The sequence below is a fragment of the Canis lupus genome, chromosome 22, assembly GCF_011100685.1.
Source record: "Canis lupus familiaris isolate Mischka breed German Shepherd chromosome 22, alternate assembly UU_Cfam_GSD_1.0, whole genome shotgun sequence".
Lineage (NCBI taxonomy): Eukaryota > Metazoa > Chordata > Mammalia > Carnivora > Canidae > Canis > Canis lupus.
The window spans coordinates 42430559-42452268 of record NC_049243.1 but is presented as its reverse complement, the minus strand read 5'-3'; the positions used below and the strand labels follow the sequence as shown (position 1 = coordinate 42452268).

At 36.8% G+C, this 21710-nt stretch overlaps 1 long non-coding RNA gene across 2 annotated transcripts in view; it reads right to left on the bottom strand.

The window, feature by feature from the left end:
- LOC102151291 overlaps positions 1-21710 on the bottom strand; it is a 51234-nt gene that overhangs the window by 873 nt on the left and 28651 nt on the right. Inside the window, exons 1-3 of one of the 2 annotated variants that reach the window (XR_005376460.1) lie at positions 9367-9558; positions 9057-9157; positions 8210-8308 (exon numbers count right to left, since the gene is read on the bottom strand). This is a non-coding gene — a long non-coding RNA (uncharacterized LOC102151291). Of the gene's footprint in view, positions 1-8209; positions 8309-9056; positions 9158-9366; positions 9559-21710 lie in introns of those variants that run through there. The other variant, XR_005376459.1, reaches the window with a different exon arrangement.

Sequence of the window (21710 nt, the reverse complement as noted above, 5' to 3'; positions counted from 1 at the left end):
GGCATACATGTTTGTGATTTAGAGCATCACAGCAATACTCAGTAAGCCAATAATAATCTGAAAAAGAAGACCATATTTTGAGTAAGTGCTAATTCATTTATTCAGTCAGTCAGCTTATATTTGACAAATATCTATTATATGCTAGAGTTAGGGATATAGAGCAAGATAAGAATTAAAAATCTCCAAAGAATTTGCAGTGGTAAGTGCTACAAAAGAAGAAGAAGAAATTGCATAAGTGCTATGAAAGCGAACTATAGGGAAACTTCACCTACTCAGGAAGACTGCACAGAATTTTCAGTAAGTGCAATTGAAGGTGAGCTGAGAAGAGTTACTTGCCTAAGGGAAGGGTTTGGTGGAAAAAAAAAAACCAAAGCAAAACAGGGCCAGGCATATCATGTGCAAAGACCCTATGATGGGAAAGAATATATATTCAAGGAACTGAAAGATCTGTGTGTCTGAAGCCTAGGGATCATGGAAAGGGATCACTGAGGGAGATGAATTCTCCAGCTAATATCCTTTAACTTCATCTGTACTGTTGGCTCTTCTGGGTCTCCAGACTATTGGCACATAACACAGATTTGGACTTACTAGGCTCCAAAATCATGTGAGCCAATTTCTTATAATAAATATCTTTTTACATATATCACATGTCCTGTTGGTTCTATTTCTCTGGAGAACTCTGACTAATACTAAGATTTTGGTAGGTAGGAAAACACCATGTGGACACTTCTTAATGATTTAATCACACTGTCAATGGTTCTCAAATGGGGGCAAATTGGCAGACATTTAGCAATGTCTATAGATATTTTTGGTTTCCATCCCTTGGGGAAGGTGATATTGGCACCTAGGGAGTAGAGACTAGGTTAAATCTTCTAAAATGAATAAACACAGTCCCCCAACTACAAAGAATTGCCCCATCCATATAGTCAATCCAATTGTAGCAATGTTGAAAAATCCTGCTCTGTCTGAATGGATAGCCACTGAAATCTTTCAAGCAGGACTGAGTAGGGTGTTGGAGTGGGGTGGTAGGAGGAAAGATCAGTGAGACTGATCTTTTGCATTTCAAAAATATATTGGTCTGGAGAAAGTCCGTAGTAGATACACATTGTGATCAAAGGAGTCTTAAGAAATACTGCTGTCATTGGTTAGCCTTATAAAACCTTAAGTGAAATTTGTTTACAATCATTCATAGTTTTATTATTTTTTAAAATCATCACTATATAAATTCTGGACCCCATTCCTCAGGAAGGAGAAAGTGAGTGACAGCATTATTCAAATGGCTTAATATAGGGGGAAACAATTAAAAGATGGATAATGTTCATCTTTTAGTTATCTTATTCAAATGACATGAGTTACAGGTTCCTGTGAAATTAAGGAATTGATTTATTTCCTATCAACTCAACTTGCAGACTTAAAAACATTTTCAGGTAAGCATGCAACAAATTCCCCTAAATTTCCATATGGTTAAGTGTTATTAAAGACTAGCTGTAGAGGAAGTCATAAATATTCCAGGGGGAAGGTAATGAAGATTAAATTCTGAGATTTCTAATTTGCAGCCATAGGACTCTTAGCTGAGATCTGAGAGGAAAAGATTCTAATTGCTGTAAGAAGTTTTTGGTATTGCAGTGATAGATGTGAAAAATAGGAAAAAGCACATTCAGAAAGCATAGTATGTCACAAGGTATTCAGATAGCATAGCATATCAATGTATAGCTTGTAGCCTATCCAATTTACCCTACCTTTAACTCAGAAAGGGTAACATTTTAACATTTAGACACCTTTTTATTCAATACTTTCTGTCTAGAGATAATGAAAAGTATAGATTGCAGGTATACTTCTATAAACAGCTTTGTGCTAAGATTTTTAGGAGATATTTTGTTTTCAACTTTCATAAATTTTTAAAAACTTTTTTGTTTTTTATTATTATTTTTTAAGTAGGCTCCACATCTAATTTGGAGCTTGAACTCATGACCCTGAGATTACGAGTTGCATACTCTTACCAACTAAGCCAGCCAGGCACCCCTCAACTCTTTTAAATGAATTATGAGTATTGAAAATCTTTGTAGCAAAAGTATTTACCAGACTTGTTTGAGTATTTGGCAAATTCTTTTTATTTTTATTTGGCAAACTTTATTTTCCTTCCAAATTCTGATTGAACCCGGGTATACTGGCCCATCTAGACCTAACTTCATCAAAGTACTGGCTGTCACTATATTTTCGAATTATTAAACACTTCCTTTATTCCTTAGACAAAGAGAAACTGTCAGAAAAAAAAAACATGCATTATGAATGAATGCTAAAAGCCAGTAAAAATAGCTAAAAATAGAACTGTCCCCCAAATATGAAAAAAATTCTATCTTAATGCAAAAAGAAAAAATAAGAATCTTCATGTTCGCTAGGAAATAAATAACCATCAAAATATTAAGTGGGTAAATGCTAGAATTTTTTTAATTTTTATTTATTCATCAGAGACACATAGAGAGAGGCAGAGACATAGGCAGAGGGAGAAGCAGACTCCCAGGGAGGAGCCTGATGCGGGACTTGATCCCAGAAGCCGGGGATCAGGACCTGAGCCAAAGGCAGACATTTAACCACTGAGTGGTTGCCCCAATCCTAGAATATTTTAATTCAAGAGATTCCATTTGTTTTCATCTGGGTGAAAAAGTATGTATCACATTTTGCTGTGCTGAGCTGAGCCCTCTTGCTGCTTTTATTAATTTATACCTTTAAGCCTTCCCCACCGCCTATTATTTGCTTAAAACAAGGAAGCAACAAACAAACAAACAAACAAGCTAGAATATTAGAAAGGAATACTTCTGAAAACTGAAATAATTTGATTGTTACCAATCAGGAGTGTGTATTAAATAGATTCTTAATAGATATGGCAAAAACGAAGTAATATTTAGGATTCAGAATTGTACATATTAAATAATTGAATATTCAATGCAGAGGGCTTCTACATACATTTTTAAAACTGAACCACCAATATGGATGGAACTAGAGGGTATTATGATAAGTGAAATAAGTCAAAAAGACAAATACCATATGATTTCAGTCATATGTGGAATTTAGAAACAAAACAGATGAACATAGAGGAAAAGAAGGAAAAATAAAATAAGATAAAAACAGAGGGAGGCAAATCATAGAAGACTCTTAGCTATAGGAAATCAAACCAAGGGTTGCTGGAAGGGAGGTTAGTGGGAGTTAGTGGGGTGAAAGGGAAACTCGGTGATGGGCATTGAAGAGGGCACTTGGTAGAATGAGCACCGGGTATTACATGCAACTGATGAATCACTAAATTCTACCTCTGAAACTAATAATACACTATATGTTAACTAAAGAAAATTTTAAAAAACACAAAAACTACGAACCACCTGGCTCCCTCATCTGTACTCAAATTGGCTCCAATACTACATTTTACTCCCAATGTATACATATATTCACCTTTCACTCACACTCCTGATAAGAGGAATTGCATTTCTTTGTAGATGGAAGCAATCTAGATAGTGGCTAAAAGGAAGTGTTGATGAACAAGCAGCTGCAGGGGTGTTGTCTACAATATTTAATGACTGTCCTGCAAAGAATCAGAATCACAATTTATAAAAACACTGACCTTCCTACCTCTTGCCACATCACATTTTAAATCAAAGAAAACAAAGATTCTAAAAGAGGAAACATATGGCCAACTGTTCACACTGTAGTCCCTGAAATCAATCTATTCCACTAGAGGACACTTTAAATGGTAGAGCATTTGCCTTCATGCTTTGTGTTTTCATTTAGTTCTTTTGTTTTTGATATTTATCCTCTCTCTGCCAGATTGTTGGTTGATAAATTATTTTCAACATTTGTATGACTTTTGTTTATGTATTCCAGAGGGGGGAAGACCTTTTGTTATAGGTAGTAAAAATCAAGAAAAACAGATAGTCGGGGTCCTGATTTGCCAAATGTCAAAGGTCATGACAAGTGACTGGCTCCAGAGGCTTTGGGGTCAAAGGTACAACTGGAATCCCATAACCTCCACTCTGAATTTTTGCATCACAAAGGAGACCAATGCTTTCCTAACTTCTGTGAAGGAATCTATACCCATGTTCACGGTTTTCCTTGCAAAGTTATTTCAAAATGATTCTGCCCATGATTATTTTCCCCCTTGAAACCAAGTGGCATGAAATAAGCTTTTATATAAATTGAATGTTTCCTTAGCTTTTTATTAGTATTCCATATTGGCAACCTAGAGGAGGAGGAACTAACAGAGATTAATACGTGTTTTTTAAAAGGAAAATAAACACATTTTTTAAAAGTTCAAAATCCAAACCAAAGAGGTATATTTATCTTTTTGTTATTTCCTTTTTCAATCCCATGTGCATTTATTAAATGTACCTAAAAATTTGTTTTCCTTGAAAGAATAACTAAAAGCAATAGTATTCTCTATGCTTTCTAGTGGGGATTTATCTTTAAAGCTGAATTCTTAATACAGGTCCAAAATCAGGTTTTGTAACAGGAACCGTTCTGGAATTATTATAATGTGTGTGTGTGTGTGTGTGTGTGTGTGTGTGTGTGTGTGTTTCTGATTTGAAACAAATATAAAACATCAATGATGCCAGGGTCACTGTTTAGGTCAGAATGTCTGGCAGATCTCACGATGTATTAGTAGCTGTGGCTATATCTATACCATGTGAACTGGAGGAAAAATGGAGAACCTTACTTTTCAACTCCACTGGTTTCTAACCTCTCATGAGCACTTAATTCCTCATAGAGAAGGAAATAGTCACGCTGTAGAATCCTGTGGCCCATGAAGGGTAATTGGATAACATCTTTTGAAAGATTTACAAGGCTGCCAAGGATTTTGCCAGCTTTAAACCTGATTGATTCAGTGTGAAAAGATCTGAACAATTCTGACCTAAAAGTTTAAAGACAGACCTTTCCTGTGAAAGTATAATTTAGAGCCTGTAATAAAATTGTATTGGAAAACACCACATTGAAGAACACAGCCATAAATTGCAAAACTTAGCATTATGTTAAAGGACTTTTTTTTCCTTCAAGTCCTCTGAAAGAACCCTAATTGTTCACCAGATATTTTAATAATGAGGTGTTTTTTGTTTTTGCCCTTTTTTTTTTTTTCCTGGATGTCCCTAAAGAAAGACAAAACTAGCCAACTACTTTGCCTCCCTACCCAAGAAGTCAAACATCTCAGTTATACCTACACATGGTGTTTATATATCCTTTTTCTTATTAGGTAAAATAAAGAAAAGCAAAATTCTGTTTATCTTTAGCAAACAAAGAGTAGACTAAACAGACTTGTTCCATATTTTAATTTTTCAACATGCTGGTTCTCATCATATATTAATTTCCATTTTGATAAAATATATACACTCATAATTAGTGCAATATTTTGTGGGTAGGCTCAAATGCCTGTGATGACTCAGACAGATTAATGATTAAACATCTTCCAGCTAATTACTCCAGGTCATTAATTATTTATCTAAGTCCATAATTCTATCATCTGTTTTAGCCTCTCTCTTCTATTCCCCATCTTGGAGGAAAAGCAGGTTTGGGGAAATGAAAGCATAAAAATTTGAAGCAAACAAAATTAAGTAGAATATACACATCTTTTTCTGTTTCTTTAAAATCAGGAAAAAATTGAGACTATGGTATTTAGACAAAAGCCTATTTATCTTTAAACAATACCTCCTTTGTGACATGTTCACTAACTTTGTGTTTCCTCCTCAAATTTCAGTTTGAAGGATTAGGGGAAAATGCTGTGTGCCCACTTACCTGTGATGTGGGAGATATGCCATTTGCCTTTTGATTCTTTGAATCATATGAACTAGTCTCAGATGTTTAAAAAGGAATCTCAATTTATGGGGATTTTTGTCAGTATAGACATATTTTATTTACAAGTGACTAGAAATGACTGTTTTTTGTTTTTGTTTTTGTTTTTGTTTTTTTACAAATTTGTGAGAACACTAACTTGTCAACAAATTGAAGGCCTACTTTTCCACATCCTTTCAAAAGACAAAACAAAAGCAGAGCGGTAGTACTAAGAAAGAAGTTTCAGTTAAGAAATGTGTAAAGGAGGAACCGTCTTCCTTGTAAACCAGTTTATACTGAGAAAGGCATTCCGAAAGCAAGGAGGGGACAATGTGCTGGGCTCTCGTATTTCTTTCCTGAAGAATTAGGTAGTAATTCTTACTAGTAATTCTAACTAGTAAGTTAGCTTAGGCTTTCACCTCTTCCAACTCTAACTAGAGTTAAGTGTCTAGGAGGTAATTCAACCACTATCTGAAAGTCCTCCTTGCCTTGTGAATTAGAACAGTTCTACCCTTATTGAAGCCATAAAGAGTTGAATAAATTCCACTGTATCAACTTCCAGCTAGCTGACTGCTAGCAATTTCTGCAGGACAACGTTATTACATTGGTCATCAACAGTACTCTAAACTGGCATGGTCCCTAGAAGCGCTTCCTCAGGGCGTTACAGTCAGTTAAGCTGAAAATTGTTAACTACCGGAAAAATACCCCAGGGAGAATGAAGAGGCATATTAGACATTGGCAATAAATATATTTTCTGATATGTTCACATCACATCAAATATCTTTATACAAGTCATCCATTCTACAATAAAGGTTTAGAGCAGATAGCCTTTTCCAGAGGCCTGATTTTGAGTTCTGGTGCCACCTAGTGGAAAGGAGGAGGAAGAGAAGATGCAACAGAGATGACTGAGTCACTACACAGTAATAGATCAAGACTATCATTAATTTCCTTCAAATCAGTTAGAATATAAAAAATACCTATCATTTTCCTGATAAGATACTTTTCAAGTCCCCTCATCAGTTAAAGTATTATCAAACACCTATTTTTCTGCAGCATTACTTGCAACTTTGTAGTATTAGCTGCAGTTATTCTTCTTCACAGATTTTTTCATAATAGGTTGGTCTACTTCCAAACAACCTTCCTCATCTTTGTTCATGATATCTTCTCAGCCAGAAAAGACTCTCATATTTGGAAATCTCACATTTGGAAAGACTTTATGGTTGGATTAGATGTCTTTAGTCTTTGTGCCTCCCGTAAAATTTCCTTCTAAGAATTTCCTCCAGCATCTTCTTGAACATCTCTAGAGTCAACGAATTCAACTATCTGAGATGGCTTGCTATGTTTTCAACCACCTCTGGTAGAAAGTGTTTTCTTACACTGGACCCACAGCTTCACCTCAAGAGCAGAGTGAGTGGTAGATGGAGGTATGGCTTCAGTGCACAGACTCCAGGGCAAGTTGAGTTTGCATTTCAACTCTGTAACTCTCTAGTTGTGTGACACAGGACATACGACAAGTTACCTAGGTCTCAGTCTCTTCACCTATAAAATAAAGATGAGGGCAGCCCGGGTGGCTCAGCGGTTTAGCATCGCCTTCAGCCCAGGGCCTGATCCTAGAGACCTGGGATTGAGTCCTACGTTGGGCTCCCTGAATGGAGCCTGCTTCTCCCTCTGCCTGTGCCTCTCTCTCTCTCTCTCTCTCTCTATGTCTCTCTCATGAATAAATAAATAAATCTTAAAAAAATAAACTAAAGATGAGAATAATGCCTATTATCAGTGTTGTCAATCACCTTGTAGGAATGAAAGTACTTAGAACAGCATATAATACAGTACATGCTTTATAAGTGTTTATTATACTTTTAGGTTGGGGAAGCCATCAAGATATCCGCCACAGCTACAGTAACAGGGACAGATGAAAAGAGTATATTGAACAATATACTCCTGTATATTGTTCAAGATTTTATCTCAATGTGTATACTTGGAATATTCCACCTATAAGATACTCCACTAGTTCCATGAGGACATAAATTTGGGAGATGCTGCATGCTATAGACAGCTATCTAGTGTATATGGCTATATACAGATGTCCATAAATATATGTACAAAGATATGTGATAATTAGCATAATCAAGGCTGTCAATTCCTGACATATTAACAACTTACCTTACTTTGTCTAACTTGGCATTTCCTTAAACCTATTTGACCCAAGAATCCTTTTTATAATAGAGCATCTTAACATCTTTTTTTTTTTACATCTTAACATCTTAATGCACATTTAGGGTTTAAGAGTAGGATCTTCAACTCAAACCTTTAAGGACAAAGCAAATAATGTAAACCAGGGAAGTAGGTCAGGTGAAATGCAGTATGGAATAGTGTGAATCATGGAAAACCAAAGGACACATACCTCACATATGCATTTCAATTTGGCTTGTGGAAAACACTGTGTAGGCCAAGGAAACATATCTGCAAGCTGAATCTTGGCTATGTTCAGCAAATCTGATTCCTGCAGAGTGAAAAAAGAGAACTAATTATGTAATTTGGGGAAGAATGAATTTTAGGAGATAATAAGGAGAACTTAACAAAAGAGACTGTGAAGGAAAGGTAAAAAATATAAAAGAAGGAGAGGGTAGCACCCTGGAAACAAAATGAGGCAAAACAGAGGGGTCTCTAGGACCAGAGAAAGGGTCTATCCATGTCCATTGCTGCTCTTATAAAATTCTACAGTCTTTGTGGCTTAACTAAAAACTATCTTAAATTCTGTGGGTCAAAAGTTTGATGTGGGTCTAACTGGGCTAAAATCAAAGTGTTGGCAGGGCTGTGCTACTTTTGGAGGCTCTAAGGAAGGATCAGCTGCCTGTCCTTTCCAGCTTCTAGAAGCTGCCTACAGCCCTTGGCTTTGGCACCCTCCTCCAAAAAAGACAGGTTGTGTCCAGTCCTTTTCACATCACATCACATCACATCACATCACATCACATCACATCACATCACATCACGTCACCTACCCTCCTGCCTCCCTCTTCCACTTTTTTTTTTTTTTTTTTTTAAGATTCCATTCACTCACGAGAGACACACAGAGAGAGGCAGACATAGGCAGAGGGAGAAGCAGGTCCCTCGCAGGGAGTCCAATGTGGGACTCGATCCCCGGATCCAGGATCACACCCTGAGTCAAAGGCAGATGCCCAACCATTGAGCCACCCAGGCGTCCCCCCTCTTCCACTTTTACAAAAGACTTGTGATTACATGGGACTCACCTAGATATCTCAGGATACTTTAAGGTCAGCCAATTAGCAACATTAATTCTGTCTGCAACCATAATTCCCCTCTGTCCTGTAACACCACGAATTCACAGGTTCTAGAAATTAGAACATGGACATCTTGGGGGAGCCATTATTTTGTCTATGGCAGAGAATATATAGGAAGAATCCTGAAGAGAGAGGCTACTGTGTCTCTGAGAGCAAGGACTGGAGCTTCTTTACATCCCTGCTCTGCCATACTATCCATCCTCTTACTTTATAATAATGAGAGAGAAAGGTAAGAAAGGGAAAGGAAATTGAAACCCACTTGGCAAGAAATTATACTCATAATTCAGTGTGTGGCTCTACGGTGTCTGTACATATTAGAATACAGATGCTCCTTCAGGAAGAAAGATTAGAAGAAGAGGCCTATGGGGGATCCCTGGGTGGCGCAGCGGTTTGGCGCCTGCCTTTGGCCCAGGGCGCGATCCTGGAGACCCGGGATCGAATCCCACGTCGGGCTCCCAGTGCATGGAGCCTGCTTCTCCCTCTGCCTGTGTCTCTGCCTCTCTCTCTCTCTCTGTGACTATGACTATCATAAATAAATTAAAAAAATTAAAAAAAAAAAAGAAGAAGAGGCCTACGGAAAGAAAAAAAAAAAAGAGTACTTTTCCAAGCAAATAAAATCCCAAAAGGCTACCCATTCCCTATTGAGGGGAAGATGGTTTCAAAAAGAGCGCCTACTCTGGCTGATGCTGTGAAAGACTGTGTGGAAATCAGGGGAGAGTCCACGCAGCCTCATCTGGGTTCCTTTGCTTGGGGCACAGCGTCACAATGGTGGCTGCACAGTGACAGGGAAGGAACAGGGAAGCCCAGTAATCAGGGCTCTGCTGTGAAAGTTTCTCAGTTGCTGTCATGCTCAGACCCATGCTTCTTCCATAGCCTTTTCCAAACTTTGTAGGATTTTCTCAGAGCATTTTTTTGCATGGAACTCTAGAATAGCCTATCACACGTGTTATCTTGACTTCCTTGATAAATACCTTTCTTCTTGATAGTGAGTTCCCTAAATACAAAGGACATTTAAAGCATTTTATTTCGACCCCAGCAGAGTGTCTATTTAAATCATTAGGTTTACCATGGGTAGGGGGGTACATGAGAGGATTTTACATGACATAAAGATAAATTTTAAGACATTGCTAGTTAAGGATTTGAGTATATGTATTTGTGTGTGTGTGTATATAAATAGATTCTTGATATTCAAAGTGTACTTCCAAGCCTCACCGTGGAGCTCATAAAAAAATGCAGAAACGAGCCCCATCCAGACTTACTGCACCAGAATCTTCATTTTAGTTCTATCCCTGGGTGACTTGTTCATATATCAAACGAGAAATACTGATGAAGAATGAAACCCATGATCTGACAGGTAATGCTGTGTAGAATGGGGCACATTTTTTAAAAGTGAGTCCATTTAAGGCAGCCTGGGTGGCTCAGTGGTTTAGCATCGCCTTCAGCCCAGGGCGTGATCCTGAAGACCCAGGATTGAGTCCCAACGTTGGGCTCCCTGCATGGAGCCTGCTTCTCCCTCTGCCTGTGTCTCTGCCTCTCTCTCTCTCTCTCTGTGTGTCTCTCATGAATAAATAAATAAAATCTTAAAAAAAAAAGTGAGTCCATTTAAGCTGCATTTAAAGGAAAAATAGTACATATGTATTGCCTAAATATGGCAAACAGTGAAAGAACTAAAAAAACAAACAAAAACTGAAATGTGAAAAATAGTGAACACAAAATGTGACTAAAAATGTGCATTCAATTAGTTGTGTATAACTTTCTGTGCCTTTGGGCACCATGTTGTTATACTCACCTAATAGGTTGCTACTATTTTTTTCCTCTCCATCTCTACCCTGAATCTTCTTTTCTTTTTCCTTTCTAAGTCAGTAACTTCAAAGCTTTGCCTTATTTGTTTCTTTTTTTTTTTTTTTAAGATTTTTATTTATCCATTCATGAGAGACACAGAGAGGCAGAGATATGGTCAGAGGGAGAAGGCTCCCTGCAAAGAGCCCAACACAGGACTTGATCCCAGGACCCTGGGATCACAACCTGAGCCAAAGGCAGACGCTTAAGCACTGAGCCATCCAGATGTCCCACCTTATTCGTTTCTTTACTCAGTCAACAGATACTTGTCTGGGAGCGCTTGTCTGTGCCATAGCCTAGGTATTGGTAAACAAGAAATTACATATATATTTACACACACACACATACACACACATATATGCATAATAAGTATTAGATAGATATTAGATATATTAACCTCATAGATATTATATTATTCCACCATACCTATGATATCTGTAGGTAACTAAAGTAATTTCTTTATTACTGACAACTAACAAACCCAAGAACAAAGAACAAACCTCACTATCCTCAGGTTTGACTTAATCATGCAAAGCCATGAGCACATGCACATGTTGCAATACTTCAGCTGTAAAAGAAAGTATACTTAATCCTATGACAAAGTACTAGCTGTACATAAAGCAAAACCAGTTGAGTAATGGTAGCATGTAAACTCCACCCAGATTCCACAGGTCCTAGGAGTGGAATATGTCACATCTTCATCCTTTGATATGTCCTACCACTAGCAGACATGGGCCCTTTCAGGCAGTTAAAAGCCAGGGGTCATAAAAAAGCAGTCAAAAAGCCCTTTGCTCTGAGTGACTAACTGCTAGCTGCTACTTTGGGGCTGCTATTTGAGGCAATACAGTCTTACTCTTGGAATCCTAGGCATTAATTGTTCAACTATATCATTCTTAATCTAACCCTCATGAAACCAGGAATTTCAAAGGTAAAATGCTTCATGTACAGAGCTTATCATTCTTCTCAGACTTTCAAAATAGTCATGCTTTAGGAAGGTGCTTCTCAAAATTCTTTTGTCCACTTATGAGTAAATCTTTTATGATGTAACATTAGGGATATTGTTACTCTGTGTTTTGCTGGTTTGACACTTCCAAAGACCTAAATAAAGTGAGTCGTGAATGGTTTAGAGTGTGGTTTTAAGATCAAGAGACATGGGGCATTTGTACCAAGAATAATAATGTATTGCCTAAATATGGCAAACAGTGAAAGAGCTAAAAAACTTTTTACTTTTAAGAAAATCTTATTATTTAAAGATGTAGGGCAATTAGCAATCAATACTTTATTCCGTAGAGAATTGATTCCATAATCCAATGAAGATCTAGTATGAATGACTGACCACTGAGGCAGTTTTATTATTGAAGATATTCAAATGCTCACTTCTCTGTGTTATTTTGATGTAAAGGCTACAATTTAATATTTATCAAATGTCTTAAGTGCTTTATTTGTATCTTCTCATTTAATCCTCACAACTTCCATTTTAGAGGAGAGAAAACAGATACAGTTGATTTGAACCCAGAATAGCATGAGGATAAAGTTCAAATTCTTAATTCTTTCCTTGACATTAACTTAAACTTTTTTTTTTTTTTTTTTTTTTAGTTTATGGTGTCTGTGAAGCATGAGTCTCTAAAATAGGGGAAAAATTTGGCTGGCTTGAAGAAAAAGTAAATTGAAACCGAAAGCAATTAATTTCTCTTAATGTGAATGAAAAATGACCTAAATACTGTGGAGAAGTGATTTCAAATATGGAAGTTTATAGGGAAAAAAACTTCTTTTCTAAATAAGCAATTTAGCATTAATCCTCCTATTTTTAAATCTTTATATTTACATTTTACATTTGTTCTTAAAACTTGCTATTTTCTACCCAACCATGGATATATTGTTACATATATGTACATTCTCTCTCTTTCTCAGGGTGTGTGTATACATTTTTACACCAATATATGCAGTTATTTATTCATAAAATGACTAAGAAAGATTGCCTTGGCTCTCTTTACCCCTCTGTAAATCTCTCAGTTCTCCAGTGTTTGGAAAGGAAATATGATCAGTAGAATGAAACTGGACCTACAACCTTCAGACCTTTGCTCGTGACTTAACTGGCTGTTTGTGCTTCAGTATCTTCTATCTGTAACGTGAGAACCATAGCAGAACCAACAGATAAGGTTACTAGGAAGATAAAAGGTAATAAGGAATGTCAGTAGTACCGTCCCTGTGGAGGAGCTTTAGAGCTTGAGCCGTTAGGCCTGTTTCCTGAGGTTCTGGCAAAAGATACAGCCTAGTATAGGCTGTGCTGGTTAGATTTCAGCCTTCCCTGTTCCAGTCCATAAGCTAGGACTAAGCCCCATTCAGGCTAGTCTGCATGTTCTGTATCAGCTACAAAGTGATTTCTTGCAAAGACAGCTTTCCCTTCACTGTGTGATGTCTTTGTGATGAGAAATAAAGAAACAAAGATTTAGTAAAGGGGTGTCTGGGTGGCTCAGCTGGTTAGACTCAGATCATGATCCCCGAATCCTGGGATCAAGCCCTGCGGGGTGGTGGTGGTGGTGGTGGTGGTGGTGGTGGAGTTCCCTGCTCAGTGGGGAGTCTGCTTCTTCCTCTGCCTTTCTCCCTCTCTCCCTCAGCCCCTCTCCTCCCACCCCACCTCACTCTTGTGTACATGCTTTCTTTCTTTCTAATAAATAAATAAGATCCTAAAAAAAATTTAGTAAAATAAAGTTACTGAAACTCAGTAAAATAATATACATTGGAATTGATGGTATCATTTGTATATTATTACATCCACTAGAAAAAATTTCAAATGTAAAAATTTTTCCCTATTGTTGTGGCTATTATGGATGTAATAATTTTTAAATAGCCATGGGACTTACATATGAATTGTTTAGATTTCTTTCTTTTGTATCTTTCAGAAAATTAACCATTTTTTGACATTATAATAGTATCTGAATAGAAACAGAAATAATAGAAATCTGAAAAGAGGGACGCCTGGGTGGCTCAGTGGTTGAGCATCTGCCTTTGGCTCAGGGCCTGACCTGGAATCCTGGGATCAAGTCCCTGCATCAGGCTCCCTGTAGGGAGCCTGCTCCTCCCTCTGCTTATGTCTTTGCCTCTTTCTGTGTCTCTCATGAATAAATAAATAAAATCTTAAAAAAAAAATCTGAAAAGAGATATTCAAATGTTTTAAATAATTATCTGCAGACCTAACTTTTCTATATTTAACATGTATTGGTGTATTTATAATTTAAAAAACCTTTTATTTAAAAATTCTTTGGTATTATTTTTGAAATAGCTATTTTATATCTCTTTGGGATGATTTTAGCCATTGGGTAAAGCCAGCAATGAAAAGAAGGATTTGACACTTCAAAAAATAAAATAGTTTTGGCATGTGAAAAGTCACACCTCAAACTTTAGCCGTTAATATTAACAGGGATACTTATAGCTGAAAGGGTCGTTACATATTATAAAGGAAGTTTCACTAAATATAGTCAGCATTAAGAGAAGCTGACAGGAAGAGTTGAAAATAAAACCTCAAGACAACTTTTTGATTTAAAAATCTTATTTTTTCATGTGTTAATGTCATTTTTGAGGAAACTTCACACCTTATTGCAACATAATAAAGAAATGAGAAAAGTAAAAAAATGGTTAGTTAGCCCAAAGTAGCGGACAGTCTTTAAATAGGTAGATACATAGCCCATGAGAGTTTGAAGCTTTCATCTTATTCATCCTGTTGGCCTATTTAGATTTGTCCAACACCAATTTGGTTAAAACATATTCTTTTCTTATAGTTTTAATTGCACTATATAAAAATTGTTTTGTCCTAATAAGTAAGCTGGATTTTCTTCACTATAACAGGGTTAATATCCTTATAAATATTATACCAGAATATTTTAATTTCTTACTGAAAACATGTCCCCCTTCAGGTCAGGAATATAGGGAAGAGATGGGTGGGAAGATAGTAGAGTATGAGGATCCTAAGCTGACCTCCTCACAGGGATACAACTAGATAACACATCTGTGTAAATAACCCAGAAAATGACCCAAAAACTGGCAGAACAAACTCCACAGCTAAATGTAGAGAAGAGGCCACATAGAAGGGAGTAGAAGGGAGACGCAGTGGGGAGTTAAACAGAGCCTCAGGACTGAGGGAGGGAGGGTCTGGCATATATGGAGAGGGGAGAGGAACAGACTATTACCCCTAGAAGCCCACATGGGAGGTAAAGCCCCATAATATTTGGCTTTGAAAACCAGAAGGGCCAAATTTTGTGAGTGTTTACAACCAGCAGGACTTAAAACTTGGAATTTTAGGGCAGCTCCGGTGGCCCAGTGGTTTAGCGCCATCTTCAGTCCGGGGTGTGATCCTGGAGACCTGGGATCCAGTCACACGTGAGGCTCCCTGCATGGAGCCTGCTTCTCCCTCTGCCTGTGTCTCTGCCCCCTCCCTCTCTGTGTATCTGTCATGAATAAATAAATAAAATCTTAAAAAAAAAAACAACTCTGGAATTTTAAAAATCAGTGGGCTGAGCTCTAGGAGAGCTGGGAGAGCAAGAGGAAACCGAGTCGTCACCTTTAAAGAGAGTACAACAAGCAGCCTCTCTGATATAGCACAGAAGCAGCAGTTTGAAAAATGCCTGGGGCAGGGGCATATGGGAAAGAGTTATTTACTCATCTCAGAGCATGTCCTGAAGGGACAGAGATTCTTGGGAGCCTCCTTCAGGAGCAATGAAGCTGGTGGGCACCATTTCCATCCCCAGCTCCTAACATAAACTCATGGCCACCTGCTCAAACCAGTACAACCAACACTCACTTCCTAACTTGCTAACAACCCTGCCTCACCTACCTGCACTTCAGAGTATCCATCCCCTCCAGTCAGGACTGCTCCAATCCAGCAATGCAGGTTCTCTCTCCCAGAGGACTGACACAATATGCCCCGCTCTGCACACATTGTGGATCCTCTCCCTCTAATATGCTCTTGGCCAAAGTTGCCACAAGCCTGGCAATGTGCAAGTGGCCCCAAGAGGGACTAGCACCACCCCAAAGAGACTTTCGACCCAGGGAGAGGAAAAGATAACCACACACATCAGTGAGATTGTAGCCCAAGGGGTGGGCTGGAGGCAGACATCTGGTCTGACTGCAGGCCCAATCCACCAAAGAAAGCTTAGGGGACAACACAGGGAGAGTGCCCTGCAGTTTGGTGCTACTATTTCTCACAAATGCCTGATCTGACTCAACTCAAGTCCAAGGTGACTCCAGATGGGCCCACTAACACCACAGGGACCACTGTCCCTGTCCACAGGGCAACACTGTGGACACTGTCCACAACAGGCAAAGAAAGCTACGTGATTGTACTGAAGGGAAAAGTGACTCACCTACAACAGCAGGGCACACTCAACACCCATAGGAGACGATCCTGATGTGCCAGGCTCTACTGCATCAGGCTATTGTACTGCAAGGAACTATAGAACCTGTTTAATAAAGCCACTTCTTTCAAGAGCAGAACATGTAGCTGACTTTCCTAAAATACAGAAACAGACTCAAAGAGACAAAATGAGGAAACAGAGGAATACATCCCAAATAAAACAATAGGACAAATCACAGCAAGAGACCTAAGCAAAATGAAGATAAGTAATATGCCTGATAGAGAATTTAAGTCAACAATCATAAAGATACTCACTGGACTTGAGAAGGGGGGAGGACATCAGTGAGATCCTTAATAAAGAGATAAAAAGAAATCAAAGATGAACAAAATAATAAATGAAATTAAAAATGAACTAGATGGAATAAATAGCAGACTAGAGGAAGAAGAACAAATCAGTTACCTGGAGGACAGAGTAATGGAAAATAATCAAGCTGAACAGATGAGAGAAAAAAATTATGCAAAAGGAGAATAGACTTAGGCAACTCCATGACCCCACCAAGCATAATAACATTTACATTACAGACAGCTTAGAAAGAGAAGAGAGAAAAGAGAACAGAAAATTTATGTGAAGAAATAATAGCTGAAAATTTCTGGAATCTGGGGAAGGAAATAGAAATCCAGATTCAGGAGACACAGAGACTCCCCCACCCCCTAACAATCCAAGGAGGTCCACTCCAAGACACAGAAATTAAAATGTCTAATAGTAGTGACAGAGAATTTTAAAGGCAGCAAGACAAAAGAAAGCAGATACATACAAGGGAAACCCTGTAATGCAATTGGCATATTTATTCAAACCAAACTTTCCAGGCCAGACAGGAGTGACCTGACATATTCAAAGTGCTAAAAGAAGAAGAACAACAACAACAACAAAAAACTGCAGCCAAGAATACTCTGTCCAGCAAGGCTCTCATTAAGAAAAAAGAGATAAAGAGTTTCCCAGACAAATAAAAGTTAAAGGAATTCATGACCAGTAAGCCAGCCCTGTAAAAAATGTTAGAAAGGATTCTTTTAGTAGAAAGGAAAGACCATAAGTAAGAGTAAGGAAAGTAGGGATCACAAATGCAGTAAAAATAAGTATATATGTAAGAATCAGTCAAGGGACTCAGAAAACAAAAGGATGTAAATTATGACATCATGTACCTAAAACATGGGGGAGAGAGGTGTAAGGAATGGGTTCTAACTTAAGGACCATCAATTTAATATAGACTGCTATATGCAGAACATGTTATATATAAACCTAATGGTAATCACAAGTCAAAAACCAGTAATAGATATACAAAAAATAAAGAGAAAAGAATTAAAGTATATCACTTAAGAAAGCCAACTAATCAGAGAGAAGAACAAAGAAAGAAAAGAATAGAGGAGAACTATAAAAACAACAATAAAACAAGTAACAAAATGGCAATACATGCATATGTATCAATAATTACTTTGAATGTAAATGGATTAAATGCTTCAATCAAAAGACACAGGGTGATAGAATGGATAAAGAACAAGACCCATCTATAAGCTGCCTACCCATTTCAGACCTAAAGACACATGCAGATTAAATTTGAAGGGATGGAGAAGTATTTATCATACAAATGGATGTGAAAAGAAAGCTGGGGTAGCAATACTTAACATCAGACAAAATAGACTTTAAAACAAAGACCATTAGAAGAGACCAAGGACACAATATAATCATACAGGGAACAATCCAACAAGAAGATATAACAACTGTGAATACACAGTTGTGTATACACAAAATACACAACACAGTTAATAACAAGCATGAAGGAAGTAATCAATAGTAATACAATAATAGTAGGTGAATTTAACAGCCGACTTACATCGGTAGACAGGTCATTCAAACAGAAAATCAACATGGAAGTAATAGCTTTAAATGACTCATTGATCCAGATGTATTTCACAGATATATTCAGAACATTCCATCCTAAAACAGCAGAATGCACATTCTTTTCAAGTGTACATGGAACATTCTCCAGAATAGATCACACATAAGGCTACAAAACAAGCCTTAACAAATTAAAAAAGATTGAAATCATAACATACATCTTTTCTGCCCACAACACTATGAAACTAGAAATTAGCCACAAGAAAAAAATCTGGAAAGAGCACAGATACATGCTACTAAATGAATGCTACTAAACAATGAATCAGTCAACCAAGAAATCAAAGAGGAAATCAAAAAACACATGGATACAAATGAAAATGAAAATACAATGGTTCAAAATCTTTGGGATGCAGCAAAACTGTTCTAAGAGAAAGTTTATAGCTAAATACAGGTCTACCTCAATAAGTAAGAAGAATCTCAAATAAACAACCTAACCTTATATCTAAAGGAGCTAAAGAGAAGAACAAACAAAACTCAAAACCAGTTGATGAAAGAAAATGATAAAGTAGAGCAGAAATGAATGAAATAGAAACTAAACACAATAAATAAAACACATTAATGAAACTAGGAGATAATTCTTTGAAAAAAATCAACAAATTGATAAAACTTTAGTCAGACTCATCCAGAAAAGAGATAGAGGACTCAAATAAGTGAAATCAGAAATGAAAGAGTGAGAAATAACAACTGATACCACAGCAATAGAAAGGATTACAAGAGAATATTATGAAAAATTATATGTCAATAAATTGGGCAACCTAGAAGAAATGGACAAATTCCTAGAAACACATAACCTCCCAAAACTGAATCAGAAATAGAAAATTTGAGTAGATAGATTATTATCAATGACACTGAATTAGTCATCAAAAAATTTCCAATAAATAGAACTCCATGGCCAAACAGCTTCACAGATGAATTCTATGAAACATTTAAAGAGGAGTTAATACCTATTCTTTTCAAAATATTCCAAAAAAATAGAAGAGGAAGGAAAACTTTCAAATTCATTCTACAAGGCTAGCATTACCCTGATACCAAAACCAGATAAAGACACTACAGAGAGAGAGAGAGAGAGAGGAGAGAGAGAGACAGAGAACTACAACCAAGTATCCCTGATGAACATAGATGCAAAAATCCTCAACAAAATACTAGCAAACCAAATCCAGCAGCACATGAAAAAAAAATCATTCATCATGATCAAGTAGGACTTATTCTGGGGATTAAGGGTGGTTCAATATTCAAAAATCAATCAACATGATATATCACATCAATAAGACAAAGGATAAAAACTGTAAGATCATTTCAATAGATGAAGAAAAAGCATTTGACAAACATGCATTCATGATAAAAAAAAAAAAAACCCTCAACAAAGTAGGTTTAGAGGGAACATACCTCAATATAACAAAGGTTATATATGAAAAGCTGACTGATAACATCATCCCAAATGGGGAAAAACAGAAATTTTCTGCTACAGTCAGGTACAAGACGGGATATCCACTTTTATACTTTTATTCAACATAGAACTGGAAGTCCTAGTCACAGCAATCAGACAACAAACAGAAACAAAAGGCACCCAAATCAGCAAGAAAGAAGAAAAACTTTCATCATTTATTTATTTTTATTTTTATTTTTTTTACTTTCATCATTTATAAATTACATGATACTCTACATAGAAAATCTGAAAGAATCCTCCAAAAGAACTGCTAGAACTGAAAAACAAATTCAGTAAAGTCACAGGATACAAAATCAAGGTACAAAAATCTGTTGCCAATAACAAGGCAACAGAAAGAGAAACTTAAAAATCAATCCTATTTACAATTACAACAAAATAATAACATATCTAGAAATAAGCTTTAAGAAGGTAAAAGACCTATATTCTGAAAACTATAAAATATTGATGAAAGAAACTAAAGATAACACAAAGAATGAAAAGATATTCCATGCTCATGGATTAGAACAAATATTGTTAAAATGTCCACACTACCCAAAGCAATCTATACATTTAATGCAATCTCTATTAAAATACCAATAGTATTTTTCATAGAACTAGAACAAACAATTCTAAAATTTGTATGAAACCACAAGGGACCCCAGATAGCCAAAGCCATCTTAAAAATGAAAAACAAACCTGGAAGAAGTACAATTCGAGATTTCAAGTTAGGCTACACAGCTGTAGTAATCAAAACAGTATGGTATTGGCAAAAGATGAAACACATAGATCATTAATATATAATATAGAGCCTAGAAACAAACCCACGATTATATGGTAAATTAGTCTTCAACAAAAAGGGCAAGGATATGCAATGGGAAAAAGTCTCTTCAACAAATGGTGTTGGGAAAACTGGATAGCTACATGCAAAAGAATGAAACTGGACTACTTTCTAACACTATACACAAAAATAAACTCAAAATGAATTAAGGATCTATATGTGAGGCCGGAAACCATAAAAGCCCTTAAAGAGAGCATGGGCAGTAAATTCTCTAACATTGGCCATAACAATATTTGATATTGTCTCCTGAGGCAAGGGAAACAAAAGCAAAAATAAACTATTGGGACTACATCAAAATAAAAAGCTTCTACATAGCAAAGGAAACTACTGACAAAACTAAGTAAGATATCCTACTCAATGGGAGCTATTTGTAAATGATATATCTGCATTCAAAATCTATAAAGAATCTATCAAACTTAACAGCAAAAGACCCTCCAAATAATCCAATTAAAAATGGGCAGAAGACATGAATAGACATTTTCCAAAGAAGACATATAGATGGCCAACACACTGTGAGAAGATGTTCAACATCACTCATCATCAGGGAAATGCAAATCAAAACCATGATGAGATACCACCTCACACCCTGTCAGAATGACTAAAAACAAAAACAAAAACAAAAACAAAACAAAACAAAAAAACAAGAAATAACAAGTGTTGGCGAAGATGTAGAGAAAAAGGAACCCTCAGGAACTGTTGGTGGGAATGCAAACTGGTGCAGTCACTGTGAAAAACAATATGGAAGTTCCTCAAAATTAAAAAATAGAACTGCCATATGATACAGTAATCTCACTACTTTGTATTTACCCCCCAAACCATGAAAACACCACTTTGTTTTTTTGTTTTGTATTTTTTTAAGATTTTATTTATTCATGAGAGACACAGAAAGAGAAAGGCAGAGACATAGGCAGAAGAAGAAGCAGGCTCTATACAGGGAGCCCAATGTGCGACATGATCCTGACACTCTAGGATCATGCCCTGAGCTGAAGGCAGATCCGCTTAACCGCTGAGCCACCCAGGTGTCCCCAATTTTTCCATATTCTTGATAATACTTGTTTTGTGTTTTCTCCATAATACCCAAATGGTGTGAGGTGGTATCTTACTGTGGTATTGACTTGTCTGACCCTAATAACTAATGATGTCAAGTGTCATTTCATTTGTTTATTGTCCATTTGTAAACCTTCAGCAAAATGTCT